At 39.7% G+C, this 15,911-nt stretch overlaps 1 long non-coding RNA gene across 2 annotated transcripts in view; it reads right to left on the reverse strand.

Annotated features, from left to right (window-relative positions):
* Positions 1-361: 361 nt before the first annotated feature.
* LOC120518155 overlaps positions 362-15,911 on the reverse strand; it is a 30,829-nt gene continuing 15,279 nt past the window's right edge. The window contains exon 3 of one of the 2 annotated variants that reach the window (XR_005631186.1): positions 362-534. This is a non-coding gene — a long non-coding RNA (uncharacterized LOC120518155). Of the gene's footprint in view, positions 535-2,015; positions 2,065-15,911 lie in introns of those variants that run through there. The other variant, XR_005631187.1, reaches the window with a different exon arrangement.

Genomic DNA, 15,911 nt, shown 5'->3' on the forward strand with positions numbered 1-15,911 from the left:
GTTAAGGGCCTTACTCAAGGGCCCAACAAAGCAGAGTCACTTTTGGCATTGATGGGATTTGAATCCTCAACCTTCTGATTACCAGTGCAAATCCCGAACCTCAGAGCCAACACTCCGCTCCATAATATTATAAACACAACATATATTTTTAATGCCTATTTTCAAACACATGGTGTGGCTCAGAGTGTTCTACAAGATGTCAAAGGAAAAGTTACAAACAAAGAAAAATTAAACAAAACATTTAAATGAAATAATAGAGTGTGACAGACTACACAGACCATTCTGGAAAATATTTGGCACCAAGGGGATGAAACCCATTTTATTGCACAAAACAAAAGAAAATAATGGGTGTAATAAAAATGTCAGCTGCAGGAGCCCAAAGCAAACAAGAGCTCTGTCACCATTCAAGATCAGCTCTCAGCAGACACCTCCTTGGGGCTGGCTGCCCTGCTTTATAACGCCAGGTCTAGAAGGGGTGGGACTTGTGTAGGAAGTTGCAGGCAGGACTAGGTATCACTGGGCAGTTACTCAGAGCTGTGGGTGAAACAGAATAAGCTGTAAGCATTAGCACTCTCTGAGGCTGTGGGGTGGTATCGCTTACTTCAGTTGAGCCTTGAAGGTGATCCCCTGACAAAGATGTGTGACAATAGGGATAAAACATGTTATTTTTCCTTCAACATGTTATATGTGAGGCTTTTTACTCTTTCATGAAGTATACAGTAAATGGACATACCTTGGTGTGCTCTGTTGTTCCCATTGATGTATATTAACTGTTCCACTTCCCTCAGTTGAAAACAAATAGGGGTTGCTAATCAGGTGAGGGTTAACAACTGTGTAATAACTGGCCTGAAGAGCAAAACAAATAAGCCGAAAACAAAACCAACCCACAATGGTGTTAAACAACAGAAATACAAGCTGTGGTATATCCTTCTCGTGGGTTCTAAATGCTGCCCGGCTGAGCAGGTCTGACTTTGAGGAGCTCCATCCTCTGGTCTGGCTCAAACCAAAGTTAGATGCCTCAAATATTGTGGATGCCTGGCTTTGTAGGACTTGGCCCGTAAGGCTTAAGAGTCAGTTGCCCTCACTGGGTGTCTTCTCGGAGCTGGTTATAATGTTAGCCTCTTCTCAGATACTGCTGCATGATACCGCTGCATGACTATATATATACATATATAAACATAGGTTACCAGCCAAACATGATTTTAAGAACAAACTAGTTTAGACTAGGCCAAAGTAGTTTGTCCAAAGCGCGATAGGATGAATCAGTCAGGCGTAGCCTAAACTAGATTATCCTGAAATCAATGTATAGCTACCAGAACAAACTGACTTGTCTTAGTCTAAACTAGTTTGGCCGGCAATCACACTTCCCTGTATAGATTAATCCAGTGGTTTTCAACCTGTGGGGCGTGAAGTAAAAAAAAAGGGGGGCACGAAGATGTGAAAAAAAGAAAACAAGAATCAAAAATATGAAAAAAAATCTGTTGAAACCAAAACAAATTAACTTAAACTACATTCTGATTCTAGAACAATAAATATAGAGTTAGATAAATGTCGATAAAAGTTAAGTAAGTATAATAAAATATGCATCTACATTTCAAAAAAATGTTAGGGGGGCGCGATTAAAACTGTTATGAAAACTCGGGTCACAAATACTTAAAGGTTGAGAAACGCTGAATTAATCCATTTTAGCCTAGTCAAACTTACATTTTGTGCATTCCCTCTTTAATCTATAGGATATTGAGACGAATCAAGGGAAAATTAAAGAAATGTATTTATTTCTTTACAGTTTTAAAGCAATGTTGCCTTTTGATAAAAAAAAAATGAAAAACACATTACAAAGTAGGGTGGCACAGTAGTAGTGCTGCTGCCTCGCAGTTAGGAGACCTGGGTTCGCTTCCTGGGTCCTCTCTGCGTGGGGTTTGTATGTTCTCCCTGTGTCTGCGTGGGTTTCCTCTGGGTGCTCTGGTTTCCTCCTTGGTGTGTGCCCTGTGGTGGGCTGGCGACCTGCCCGGAGTTTGTTCCTGTCTTTCACCCTGTGCAGGCTGGGATTGGCTCCCTGTGACACTGTGTTACAATATAGCGGGTTGGAAAATGACTGACTGACAGACATTACAAAGTTGTAGAGATTCAAACATTCAAAACAATCAATTCAAACATTAACACAAAAGGAAAATAATTACTCAAACATAATAATGTATTGCAGTACATAATAAAAAATATATCATAAATAGGCAAAAATGAAAATGATGAAATATGATACACAACGTATGAAATATGTACATAATATATGAAATATGATGCACAATAATCATAAAAATATGTGTAAACGTCAACCACGGAGATTATTACATTTTATCAGAATTATAATTACACAAAATTAAAAGAGAACATAAATTGTTTACATGCAGACAACTTGTACATGTCACTTGGTTCCTCTCTGGTATTCTGACCTCCACCTCTTATGAGTTGCTCCCCCTTTTGATTAAAATAAAGGATTATTCATCTGCTGGTTGGGTTTTTCTCCTATGTGTTGAGTCTTGCTGTTTCTTTTTCTTTTTTTGTTAATTTATTGATTTTATTGTAATCATTGCATACTGCTAGATCAATTTTTACAAAAAATAGGATTTAATCAAATCAACCCAGCCCTCACCTTTGAGAAAGAGAGCATGGCCAACGGAGTAAAACTTAAAGCTAATAAAAATACATAAATTGATGAGTTTAATAGGGGGGGTAAAAAAATGGGAAGAGAATCTGTTTCCTCAGTGCTTTAAGAACTTATACTAAAATATTATTGATTAGATCCTGCCAGGTTTTGAAAAAGTTCTGCACAGGTCCTCTAAACTGAGAATTTTATTTTTTCCAATTTCAAATAGTATAAAACATCAGTTACCCACTGACTTAAAAGGGGAGAGTTAGGATTCTTCAAGTTTAGCAAAATAAGTCTGCGTGCCAATAGTGTAGTAAAGGCAATCACAGTTTGTTTGTCCTTCCTTATTTTAAGCCCATCTGGAAGAGCACCAAACACAGCTGTTAATGGTTTTTTGTCCAGAATGGTGTTAATTTGGTGCAGGCCCAAAACGCGTGACCCAGTGAGGCTGGGACTTGATTGCAGCGTTCTCAGGTTGGATCTTTCCCTGGAAACATTTTGGACAGTTTTAAGTGAGACAGATGTGCTCGATATATAATTTTGAGTTGAATAATTATATGCTTTGCACATATGGAGCTTGAGTGAATTCTCTGCATTGCTACCTTCCACTCCTCTTCTGATATGTTGAGTAAGAGATCTTTTTCCCAGTGTACTTTTGAATCTTTGAAAATGAGGGACTGTAAAATAATTGTATATATTGCAGAAATGCTGTCTGAGTCCTCCAAACTGAAAAATATTTTTTCCAGCATAGAGGAAGGTGCCAAATGAGGGAAATCGGACAGGTTCTGTTTAACAAAGTTTCTAATTTGAAGATAGTGAAAGAAATGTGTTGCTGCAAAGTTACATTTGGAATGTAATTGTTCATAGGATGCAAAGATGTTGTCTATATAAAGAACTCTAAGCAATTTAATCCCAAATGTTTTCCAGATATTAAAAACTGCATATGTCTGCGAGGGTGGAAAAAGGTGGTTCTCTTGTAGAGGTGCCACAGATTAAAGATTCTCCATCTTAAAATTCTTTCTACATTGATTCCATATTCTGAGTAAGTAAAGCACAATTGGGTTAATAGCATATTGGCGATAACTTGCATTTATTGGGCACAAAGCAGGGAATATAAAGAAGTACTGCAGGATTTTATTTCTATTGCAGACCAAGCATGTGTATGTTCATCTATTTGTGTCCAGGTTTTTATTGCTTGTATGTTTGCTGCTCAGTAATAAAACTGAAAATTAGGTAGAGCCATGCCACCTTCTGCCTTAGATCTTTGCAGGGTCACTCTTTGGATACGTGGATTTTTTGAGTTCCAAATAAATGAGGTTATGGTTGAATCTAATTGCTTTAAAAATGATTTATTGATGTATATTGGAATGTTTTGAAATAAAAAGAGATGCTTAGGAAGGATATTCATCTTAACAACGTTAATTCTTCCAGCTAGAGTGAGATGAAGGGTTGACCATCTATGCAAGTTTGCTTAATTTTTTCCATACAGATGGTGAAATTTTGTTGATAAAGAGCTTTATATTTACTTGTGATATTTACGCCTAGGTATTTAAACTGATCTGCAATGATAAAAAGGAAGGTGTCCAATCTGATATTGTATGCTTGAGAATTCACTAGAAGGAGCACGCTTTTATTCAAATTAATTCTGAGACCAGAGATCTTTTGAAATTCTGTAAGTGCTGGTAAGACTGCAGGCACAGTATTTTGTGGGTCTGATATATACAGTACCATATCATCTGCATATAGAGAAATTTTCTGTTCAAGTCCTTCTCTAATAATCCCCTTTATCTGATAAGCATTTCGACAGTGAACTGCCAGTGGTTCAATGGCAATTGCAAATAGTAGTGGTGACAAGGTGCATCCTTGTCTGGTATCATGTTCTAGTTTAAAGTAGTCTGAACAAATGTTGTTAATACTTTCTGGATTGGTATACAGTAGTTTGATCCATACACAAATGTTTGTGCCAAACCCAAATTTCCCTAATGTAGTGAAATGATAGACATTTAACCATGTCGAATTCTTTTTCTGCATCCAACGATAATAATATCTCTGGGGTGTTTGACTTCGCTGGCGAGTATATTACATTGAACAGGAGTCGAAGATTGGAAGCTAAGTGTCGGCCTTTAATAAATCCATTTTAATCTTGTGATATTACCGAAGGCAGCACTTTCTCCATCTTTCTAGCTAAGACTTTGGAGAGTATCTTAACATCATTATTCCGAAGTGAAATTGGTCTGTATGATGCACATTGTAAAAAGTCCTTATTTTGTTTATGAAAGACGGTGATTAATGCTTGGTGAAAAGTTTGAGGTAGAATTTGATTGTCTCTAGCTTCTGTAAATGTTGCTAATAAGAGGGGAGATAGCTGAGTGGAGAATTTCTTATAAAATGCTACAGGGTAGCCATCAAGGCCTGCTGCTTTCCCCTTTGAAGTGACTTTATAGCATCTAGTAATTCTGACAGCGCCAAAGGTTTATCCAGTTCCTCTGCACTAAAAGTATCTATTTGTGGTATCTGTAATGTATCTCGGAATGCATTAGATTGTGTGTTGTCTTCTTTAAACTCAGTAGAATATAAGGATTTATAGTAGTCTCTGAATGTGTGCATTATATTTTTATGGTCAATGATTTTATCTCTGTTCATGTTGGTGATTGCTGGGATTGCATTGTGAACTTCTTGCTTGTGGATTTGTTGAGCTAAGAGCTTATTAGTTTTCTCTCCATGTCTTGATTTAAAAACATGTTTTTCGGTTTCTTTGGTTGTTAAGAGGTTGAGCTCTGAATGCAGAGCCTGCCTTTTCCTGTGCAGAGCCTTACTTGGATACCTGCCATGTTCTTCATCTATTCTAGTAATTTCACTGGTTAGCTCTGACACCTTATTGGTTCCTAATTTATTTCTGTGGGAAAGATATGAAATAATCTGTCCTTTTAAGAAGCCCTTTAGAGTTTCCCAGAGTGCCCAGGATTGGTCCCTGCCTTGCGCCCAGTGTTGGCTGGGATTGTCTCCAGCAGACCCCCGTGACCCTGTGTTCGGATTCAACAGGTTGGAAAATGGATGGATGGAGAATATTGTGCTAACTATTTTTTGTACTGTGTTGTATTATGTTAACATTGTATGCATTAGCTTGCTTTGAGATTTTCATCTTCTTTGTCTCCTGTATATGGCGCACAAGGAGGTGAAGTCATCAGAGTATGCAGATTGGGGACTCCTCCAGCAGTACAAATGGAGAAGCTGTTGTTCTTACAGGAGCTTCAGCACTGACAAATGTTAGTTTTGATTTGTGTGTGTCTTGTGAGGCAGGTAAAGTGTGTCTTGTAAGGCAATAATGCACAAGTTAATGTACAGATCTAAAGAGACTCAATAGCAAATATTACATCCTCTAAAATGCAACTACTGACATTTATAACATTTTTCTCCATTTAGTTTTGGGACAAGATAAACTTTTGTTTTAATTTTAACCATTCTGTTATAAAAGATAACTCCTAGGACAGCAATTTTAACATTACAGTGGTTCAATTGTCTAAATAAAGAGGTGAGCAGTTCAACAAAACTGTCTGAATGACATGTATTATTTAAGGCTAACAGGAATTCATTCATTTGCTGTCATGTTGGAAGCTGGCGAACTCCTCTGTCTTGTAATGCCTGCTTTCAGACCTGTCACATGGGAATGTGATGTGTATAGCAGAGCTTGTCGAGCCCATTCAGTGAGCAGGTTCGAGGAAAGACATAAAATGGAAGACAAAAAGAAAGAGAAGCTCTAGAGGGAAATGTCTTCTAAAGCCTCCTTTTTTCTTATAAATAGGATTGCTTGTGTATTAATACAGTTTGTGATTCTACTGTTGTAGTATTGGATGGTGAGTCCTCTCTCAGCAGGAATGATAAGAACTAAACCTGGTTGGCATACAAATCTAAACCTAGACACATGCTTAAACTATACCATCAAAAATATCAAAATCTATACTTGCTCAGAAGTAAAACTGCAACAATAAAAGAACATTGTGATGTTGTAGTCAGACCTCCATTGTAGAGGCCTAAACATTAGTATATTAAGGTAGAACAAAAATGAAAATGCATCAATAAGTGCACAAATTCATAAATTAATAGACCTCAACAAATTAGAAACTCGGGTGCCAAATTCATCATTTATCTTTTCATCACACATCAAACAAACATTGAGATGTAGTGAATTATGTCCTATATCCCTCCCTGTGCGTGTTTTTATTTAAAAACTATGCTAAGGCTTGTAATGGGGCTAGGTGTGCATGGTAACATGACCGAGGAGTTTTGATGGGCAAATCTGCCGATTGCATATTCATGTGCAGATACAGTCAGCTCAGCCAGTTTCCTCATTACTGATCTGGGGATCACAATCAAGGTACCTATGCCCACATTTGTATAAAGAGCGCCTAAGCAGGCAAGAGAAGAAGAGAAGAGAAAAGAATGAGAAAGTATTGAGAAAGAGGAGTCCAGAGATAGTAGGAAAGGATAAGGAGAAACAAAGGAAGTACAGAATTGTGTCATAGAATGGAGGCAAGTGGTCGAGAAGTGGCCCTGTGTGTGAGCAGACAGCACTCATGGAGCAGGGTTGGTCTTTCTGGACACTGAGGGAGCAGGAGCAACCAATCTGTAAAGGAAGTCTCCCATAGAACACCAAGGGATGATGGTCAGAGAAGGTAGTAGGGCTTGAGGGGTTCTAGGCTGAAGGCCAAAGGATGGCAGCAGGGATACAAGCTGATAGCTAGATGACTGTGTTTGCCAGTGGGCATCTCCTCTTTCGGAGAAAACCTTAACGAGTCAGCACAGAAGTCGTCAGTTTGGAAGTGATGCTTTGTGGCTCTTGAAGGGTTTTATGCAGGGGCAGATCTATTATAAAAGTAATGAAGCTTAAGCTTCAGGACCCCTAACCCCATATTGCTTAAAATGTTTAGTGTCTGCTATATTAGATGGGTTTTAAAAAATAATAATATTAATAATATAATATAATTCAACACAAAATAATAGTTAAAATAATATTATTAAAGTATTATGTAGGCTAACCGTAAATGAAAAAACATTCAAATTAAGGATGTATCATTCTAAATATATTTAACATAAAATAATTACAAATTATTTTAAAAACTATTAACATTTATGACAGAAATTAAAATTTTTATTCAAATAATTTCTCAGGCTAGCCACAATTGCAAAAATGAAAGTACATTTTGTTGCCAGGAGTTACCAACATTTTGGTAAACATTTATTTACACGATTAATCTTATAAAACCTTAAAATATAATAAACATTGTTGCAGATGGCTAGGGGAGTGACCCAGCCAGGACACTTTGGAGGATCGGAGGAGGGCTTGCGCCTCTCTCAGACCATGTGGGGGCAACCACCCTGGTACCTTTGGGGGCCACGGGAACAGGGCTTTGAAGCTCAACCCTGTAGGGGCCCATGGTCACCACCAGGGGGCGCCCCAATGCCTTGGGGACCCTGGACCTCAGCACTTCCGCCACACCCGGAAGTGCTGGGGGGAAGAAGAGCAGGGACACTCGGAGTTCTTCCGGGCATGCAGCTGGCACTTCCACCACACTGGGGCGTGTTGGTGGAAGATTGCCTGGAAACACCTGGAGCACATCCGGGTGATTATAAAAGGGGCCGCCTCCCTTCATTCAGGACTTGAGTCGGGTAGAAGAAGAACGAGGTCTGGGAGGAGAGACGAGGATGCAGCCTGAAGAGAAGGCATTGTGTTGTGGCCAGGACTTTTGGGGTTCGAGCACTTTTGTAAATATGGAGCACCTTGTAAATAAATGTGTGTGGGGTGATTTAAACGTGTCTGTCTGTCTGTGTCCGGGTCATAGTCCACAACATATAATGCTATTACAATAAATAATAACAATTTACCTATGTACAGTTGGAATATAGTCAAAATTTAGAGGTAATATAAATATCTTCTTTGGTAGATACAAGCAAGAGATGAGGTGTCAGAACAAAAAAGGGGAGCCATTGAACAAGAATCACGTTACCCTGATGTTTGCCTTTTCATGATAACTCTCATGATAGTGATTTAGAAAACATAAAGTGTCCATAAGAATAAAATATTTTAATTAGCCCTACTCAAAAATGAAGGTTGTATTTAGAAGAGTAAGGTAAGTAATAATGGTGATATAGTGTTAGATTAGCCTAAGCCTATTGTTTTTATAAAGAGATGACGAGAAGGTGGGCTACGACCGATTTGTCCTAGGCTAATACTACATTATAAGCAGTGCTTTTCTTGTAAACAAAAAGGTGGCAATACGCATACTTTGCATTTGAATCAAGTTTGAGGTACTGTGAAGGTATATAATGGCCAAGAGTCCCAGCGCTACATGTTTTGTTTATTTGGTGAAACATAATGTTTAAAATTTGAAATTGACAAATCATCAGGTGTACCATACAACATAATATTGTGCTTGACAGTGTATAATTATAAACACAGAATTTCAGAACTTGAAAAATATCAACCTCAATTTAATAACAAGCTCTACATTTTACAAAAATGTTGTTATGTAGTCCCACAAAGCAATTTATGCTTAATTTGTTTGAGTTTAAAAGAAAATTCCAAACTTTTTGCATGTTTTCATCAATGGATTTTTAGTACTTAGCAACTAAAGAAAACTTAATTAGTAATTGCAGGTACATACACATTTGCTACTTTTGATCTAATTATTAAGTTGCTATTACACTTTGACTGCTGACAGCACTGCAACATAAACAACAATGGCAGTGCGGTGACTTCACCATGGAATTATAAAGCAGGGATAGCATTTTAATAAATCCAAAAAAGGACCAACGAGGCCATTAAGCAATAATTAAGCAAGCCAGTTAACGTAGAACTCACAGTCACTTGTAGAAATATACAAATTTGGACAGCGCACAATATATTATATAATCTTTTAATATGTAGTCAATAATAATAATAACTAGCCAATCGTACTATATGCCGCATAATCAGGCCGCTTTTTTAATGATTTTTAAGCACAGGGAGAAAATTAACATTTGAAAAATCGGAAATGTAATAAATCAGCAAGAAAAGCAACGTTGTAACAATGCACAGAACGAACCAACACACAATCGTCCATGCGGCGCTGAGGTGCGGAGGGTGGAACGGGAGGAGAGGAGAAGGACGTCCACCCCGCTGCCTCCGTCATGCTAGTCTGCTGATTTCTCGTCCAGTATGCACTGCCTGCTCATGTGCCCACCTCCAACTCGTCACTCGAGTCGTTGTCGTCTTTGTACAGTCCAGATGCAGCTGTGACTCACGCAGACTTTTCATTGCTCTGTGCGGTTTTGGCTGCTTTTCTATATATAATCAACCAAGACACCCGACCACGGTGGTTGCGAGGTGGGAGGGCGGTGTGTACAAAGTGCAGGAGCATCTAAGAAGACGCATGTTTGTCGCAGATGCGAATTGCTGTATGTAGCGTGTAAAACAGTTTTCTATGGTGCACGCGGTCGTGCGTCGTAACTGAGAACTCGGTTTTTAAAGACTGGTTACTTCATTGTGTATACGACTGTAGGTGAATGAAAAGATGTAACTCTGGAGAGGGCAACATACAATACAGCGTTTTACACGCTGCATACAGCAAATATGAATATTCTTAGATGGTGCTGTCGCGTCCACCCACGCTCTTGAAGCACACACACTGCCTGGTCATGTGCCCGCTCGCAAGAGCGACTAACAGAGACTCGCCCACCAACTGTAAGACCATGGGATACCCCTCGCAAACTGCTTTACACGCTGCATACAGCGATTCACATCCGCGACAAACAAACTGTTTTACACACTACATACAGCAATTCACATTCACGACAAATTGTTTTACATGCTGCATACAGCGATTTACATCTGCGACAAATATGAATATTCTTAGATGGTGCTGTCGCGTCCACCCACGCTCTCGAAGCACACACACTGCCTGGCCATGTGCCCGCTCGCAAGAGCAACTGACAGAGACTCGCCCACCAATTGTAAGACCATGGGATACCCCTCGCAAACTGCTCTACACGCTGCATACAGCGATTCACATCTGCGACAAACAAATTGTTTTAAACACTGCACACAGTGATTCACAGCCGCGACATGATTTTTCTTAGATGGTCCTGTCACGTCCACCCTCGCATTCGAAGCATACACACTGCCTCGTCATGTGCCCGGTCGCAAGAGCAAACAGAGACCCGGCCACTGAGTCTAAGACCATGGGAAACCCCTCGGAAATTGTTTTACACGCTGCATGCAACAATTCACATCTGCGACAAACAAACTGCTTTACACGCCTCCTACAGCGATTTACATCCGTGACAAACATGCCTCCTCTTAGATAGCCCTGCCGCGTCGTGTGGTGCCTCTGTGTGATCCGGTCAGGCACAGAGAAAGTCAGCTGCTGAAAGAGAGTCTTGACTGTTGCAGGGCCTGCATTGGTGAAGCAGGTGAGACGGTAATGAAACAGAGGCACAGGGCTTATTGGTTTTTAAAGACTGCTTCCTTCATTGTGTTTTAACCTCAGTTTTAAAGGATTGTTTAAAGGATCCCATGGGATACCCCTCACAAACTGTTTTACACGCTGCATATAGCGATTCACTTCCGCGAGAAACATGCTTCTATGAACAGTCAACGTGGCTCAGAGCTGCATGTGGACTCTACGACAGATGAACATAAATGACGCCGTATTTCCTGTGTCATCGCGTCCGAGTTGGTGGGCGTGGTTCTGCGAGTTGTCATCGTATCCAATGATCTTAGAGTTGGTGGGCGTGTCTCCTTCCTGCATGCACCATTGGGCGTCTCACTTGTCGGCGGCTTAGTGAATCCACGCCCCTTCCGGCGTGCTTTCCATGGTTGTCTTGCCTTAGTGAATTATATATATAGATAATAATTCTTGGGTGTTAAAGTACAGATATTTATTATGGTAACATTGTGTTACATTTGTTTAGCCAATGAGTTTTGGTTGTCTAGTCTTAGCCTACCAAAGGGGCCCCCATAACAGTTCAACCTCAGGGCCTCAAAAATGTAGGTCTGCCACTGGTTTTATGGAGGCACCCTGACTGTGTTTTACCAATGATTTTTAATTTTTTGGATTATTTATTTATTTACTTTTGACTAACACAAAGGAACTTGTTTTTATTCTAGATTATTTATTTAATTTATTTTTGAATATGCAATACACTTTTGATTTGAACTTTGCATTTAGTTATAATAAAAGCACTTAGCAGTTTTACACCTCCCCTTGCTGTTATGTGTCTTCATTGTCCAGTCCATCTTGGGCTGTAACTATTGATGTTCCGGATTCAATGGAGTATGCCACCTGTGGGTAACCTGGCCATCTCATACCCCAATTCCAAGAATATCAAACATGGTTATCTTTATTAAGAAGTCAGGATGCCTCCAAGTCAAGCTAAAATTTGTAGTGAAAGGTAAACCAAAATGTCAAGTTCATATTATCTCCACATGCTTTTGTTTTATGAACAGAGAACTGTTAGGAGACTACTGTCATATGAATATAGAACATTCATTTTTACACATCCTCTTCAAATCGCTATGTCATTTAGAGTATGGGGACAGGCTTCCTCAGTTGTAGGACTACACCGCCCATTAAGCACTCAGACTCTCTGTTGCTCAACTCACAATCAACATCCTCTCTCCTTGATTGGCTGATTGGATTGATTGGAAACTGCAGTTCTCCTGTGCATTTTCAGAACCTGCCCAGTCACTTTATCAGGAAGCATTATCAAATAGAACACTATAGCTTAAGAAACATAACAAATTTGGAGTCATTACAATACCATAACTTATTTTTCACTATATTTCTATAATTGATTTATCCCAAATACATATTCATGTAGAAAGCAGAAGATGTATGATGTAAACATAAATGATGACTTTGGAACCTAACTTCCTTATTTGTTGAGGTGCTGTTCTAATATTTTCCTATTGGTTTATTAGTTTATGACCATGTGTACTTATTGATGCATTCCATTTTTGTGTTCCAGCCTTTGTTTCAACATACAGTATTAATGTTCTAGGCATGTACAATAGAGGTCTGACCATACCATGTAGGGACATAACCAGCTTCATTTACTCACACTAGACTAATTATGAGCCTCCAGTCAACATAGAATCATGAATGTGGATTGTGTGAGGAAGCCAAGGACTGCTAAGAAACCTAAAGAAACACAGGGAGACCATCGTATTACCAGGGGATCTGAGTTGGGCTCCAGGTGTGGGAGTAAAGCTGAACACTGTACTGCTCTGATTATGTCTTAATAGAACATCAAAAACTTGAATAAACTCTTTTGTATTTGAAAAGAATAGATTTATTCTTCCTCCAAAAAAAACACAAGGGATTTGTAAAATATATGTAGAGTCAAAAGTCTTCAAAATGGATATGTTTCTCATTATAATTTATTTTTCTCTTGGCAGAATGTATTTAGTCTTTTCCTTCACTATCATTCTCCAGTTTCAGTGTGTGCAAGTAAATAATAACAGGTTTAAAGAAGATAATGTTATATAAATGAAGAAAAGGCTTATTTAAAAATTTAGGATAATTATGTTTTAAGGGTTATTATATCACTATGCAGTGATCTTGTAACTTGGGCTTACTATAGTCACGTGGGGCAACTTCCGTAAAGGACCATTGTTTGTTTGCTGCGCACATTTGGTTCCTCTGGTTGAAGCAGTAAGCACTTGTGGTTGACGATGGCGAGTTTTTCACAGATGTTTGCGGGTAGAAAGAAAGAAAGTAACGTGTGGAAATACTTTAATTACAGCGCAGATGATAATAAAAGCAAATGTAGCATGCTAGAATAAGAAAAGAGTCTCAGAGTTTCAGTGCAGGTCAGCTGGATCAGTACTTAGTGGAAGTCCAGCACTTCTCTGGAACCATGACTGCACTTCTTACTGGGACAAGTAAAAAAAAGCTAATAATGATAACATAGATAGATAGATAGATAGATAGATAGATAGATAGATAGATAGATAGATAGATAGATAGATAGATAGATAGATAGATAGATAGATAGATACTTTATTAATCCCAAGGGGAAATTCACATAATCCAGTAGTAGTATACTGATACAAAAAACAATATTAAATTAAAGAGTGAAGCCGAGCCTTGGACTGCGCTATCCCTCACACACTGGGCTGATGCATGCAATTGGTGCGTGCCTGTTGATGTCTCTCAGTATGTCGCTTATATAATGTTTGTTGACACTTTTATTATACACCCTGACTTTCCACAGTCTGGCTAATCTCTTTGATGAATGTTTAGTCTTGCTGATCAGACATAAAACCACAATGAAAAGGCACAAAGTGAAGCAGACAGTACCGTGCTGCACTGAAGGGGACGCATGTGAGCCCAACAGGTGTTTGTTGCTGCTGTTGTTCTGCACAGAGGCTCTCGGCGCTAATAAAGTTAGTGATATCAAGAAAGTCAAGTGTACTACAGCAGTTCATTTATTTTATTTTTTGTTCCGACTGACTGCCAAAATGGAAGATTAAGATTTTTAAAGCTAAAGGAAAATAAGGAGGACTTTTACAAGAAAGTGATGGAGATTTTTGTGGAGAAGGATAGGCGCTTGGACTTCATTTACAAATAAAGGTAAGACCATAAACGGTTCTCAGTCGGTGGTGCAGTGGGTAGCACTGCTTCCTCGCAGTTAGGAGACCTGGGTTCGCTTCCTGGGTCCTCCCTTCGTGGAGTTTGCATGTTGTCTGCGTGGGTTTCCTCCCACAGTCCAAAGACCTGCAGGTTAGGTGCATTGGTGATCCTAAATTGCGCTTGGTGTGTGTGCCCTGTGGTGGGCTGGCATCTGGCCTGGGGTTTGTTTCCTGCCTTGCGCCCAGTGTTGGTTGGGATTGGCTCCAGCAGACCCCTGTGACCCTGTAGTTAGGATATAGCAGGTTGGATAATGGATGGATGGGATCAGACTAAGAAAAAAAAAAATCCAATATTTAAAAAATAAATTTTGACTTTAAATAAAATATTCTTTTGTTTTCCTTGTTATCCTTTTGTTATACAGTCTGTATTAAAATTGATTAAAGCATCAGAATTGAAAGCTTTTAAAAACAACTAAACATTTCAATAAAGGTCAAACTTTAAATCCTTTTTTTGTACACCACTCTGTACGGTTGTTTCATTTGTATTGAATAAGTATGAATTGTGAAATTGTAACCGCATATTTCGAACACATGTAGGGTGCAGAGCAAATGTCTCTGTCTCCCTTTCTCTCCCTCCCTCTCGTCCACCTCCACACCTCATCTGGCAAGTGTCATTGTCATCCTCTCGACTCTGGCTACCTGAATGAAGGTCTTTTATGCTGCATCTGGGTGTACTACAGGTGGCTCATTAGGGAGGTCTGGAATCACTCCCACGTGTGGAGGAAGCCCAACATCATAGGGCTCTGCAGTCTCTGCAGCTACCCCTGGTGGCACACACGGAACCCAACAGGGCTACAACAAACTGCTACTCTCCCATCATGCCCTGCAGGAATCTGTGGTGCCCCGGCAACTAGTTACTTAGGGGATATAATGACCTGAAAATGCTCTCACCCCTGGTCCTTCCATCCAGCTGGTGGCCCCTGGCCATCCACGACAATATATGTATATATATGTTATACAGTATCTGCCAAATAATACAAAGAGCACATAACACCTGTTTTGCCCTTATTGGGGCTTGTCAGGTGTACGCACTTTTGTATCCCCTGACGGAGATTGAACCTTAGACGTCAGCACCTGAGTCGAAGCCTCTGACATTGCGCCACAGTGGCTGGCTCGCTTATTTGACAGCGTGAAGATTGGAATATTGCATTCTTAGGCCTGAATTGCATTCTGATTATTTGGATGGCTACCTACCAGGTAACACAAATATCCACCTTGTCCTCTTAGTTGCGAGAAGCAGGTTATAGATATGTTATACCGTATCTGTCAAATAAAACAAAGAGTGCACGACACATGTTTCACCTGTATTGGGGCTCATCAGGTGTACACACTTCTCTTACGGGGATCAAAGAGAACCAGCCTTAAAAAAAAAAAGCCTTTGACGCAATGTCAGAGGTGCGATTCCTTGAGGGTGATCCAGCTTGCAGGATCTTCATTGTTGAGGACCTGAGGAGCTAGACCAGGCCAAGGGGATGCCCACTTAACACCTGGATGAAGCAGACAGATGGTCAATTCCGGAGGGTGGCACTGGACCACATGTCTGCCTGGGGTGTTGCCAAACAGGATCCCAAGCTGATTCACTGTGGGGTGGAT

The sequence above is a fragment of the Polypterus senegalus genome, chromosome 17, assembly GCF_016835505.1.
Source record: "Polypterus senegalus isolate Bchr_013 chromosome 17, ASM1683550v1, whole genome shotgun sequence".
NCBI classification, from domain to species: domain Eukaryota; kingdom Metazoa; phylum Chordata; class Cladistia; order Polypteriformes; family Polypteridae; genus Polypterus; species Polypterus senegalus.